Genomic DNA, 1,113 nt, shown 5'->3' on the forward strand with positions numbered 1-1,113 from the left:
AACAATGAATAATACAAACTACAAAATAGCCTCGGAAAGGACTGGAACTTTTAATGACAAAAGGCATGCACACGGAAAATCTAAAGGTTATGTTTCAGGCGAAGAATGGAGACTGGGTGTTTGGAATGCTAGGGAAGTAAATGATCTCAAGGTAAAAGAATTGCGTGAAACTATGGACGTGAAGAAACTAGATATTTTATGTATGCCCGAAACAAAGAAAAAGGGATGCGAAACTAAAGAGATAAAAAACGGCGTGTTGAAAGTCGGATTTGAAATATGGCCAGGAGTAGACTGTGAATCACATGGTAAACAAGGAGTAGGTCTCATTTTGATTGAAAGAGCAAAGCAGCATCTCGGAGACCATGGCTTCGTGTCTCCCAGACTGCTGTGGGCTAGAATGAAAGTAGGAATCAGAAGACTATTATAGCATGCTACGCGCCGGTTGATAGTGATCCTAGAGAAGTAAAATACGCCTTCTGGGACACTTTAAATGACACAATAAACATCTGCGAACATGGGGAAAGAATAATTCTTCTAGGAGACATCAAACAGTTGGGTGGGCATCCAAAATCAGGATACAGAAAGAGTATTAAGTAATTTTGGGGATCCAAGAACAAACTATAACGGAGATAAATTAGTTGGTCTATGCTTAGAAAGGGGTCTGTTTATTGCAATTACTTCGTTTAGGCATAAAATGACCCACATGTACACCTGGTCTAAAGGAAATAGCCGCAGTATAATTGACTTTGTTGTTGCGGATGAAACTTAGGTCGGGGTTGGAGAAAAAAGAGACCCAAGAAAGCAAAACAAACGCGAATCAAAATTGAGAACCTACAGAAACCGGATGTGCGAATAGATTTCCAAAATAAGATAATCGAAAGCATACATAGGGAAATATGGGAGGACCGTATAAAAAAAAGATTTAGAGGGCGCCTGGACAATGTTACGGGATATCCTTATTAGATGCACGATCGAAGTGTGTGGTACTGCAGTTGTAGGAAGAATGTCTGCTGATGCATGGTGGAATGATGAAATCCAGGCTGCCCAAAAAGCAAAAAGAGAAGCGTACAAGAGAACTTTGAACATCGCAGGTCTTAGCAATGAGGAAATAAG

This window comes from Belonocnema kinseyi, chromosome 5 (genome assembly GCF_010883055.1).
Source record: "Belonocnema kinseyi isolate 2016_QV_RU_SX_M_011 chromosome 5, B_treatae_v1, whole genome shotgun sequence".
Lineage (NCBI taxonomy): Eukaryota > Metazoa > Arthropoda > Insecta > Hymenoptera > Cynipidae > Belonocnema > Belonocnema kinseyi.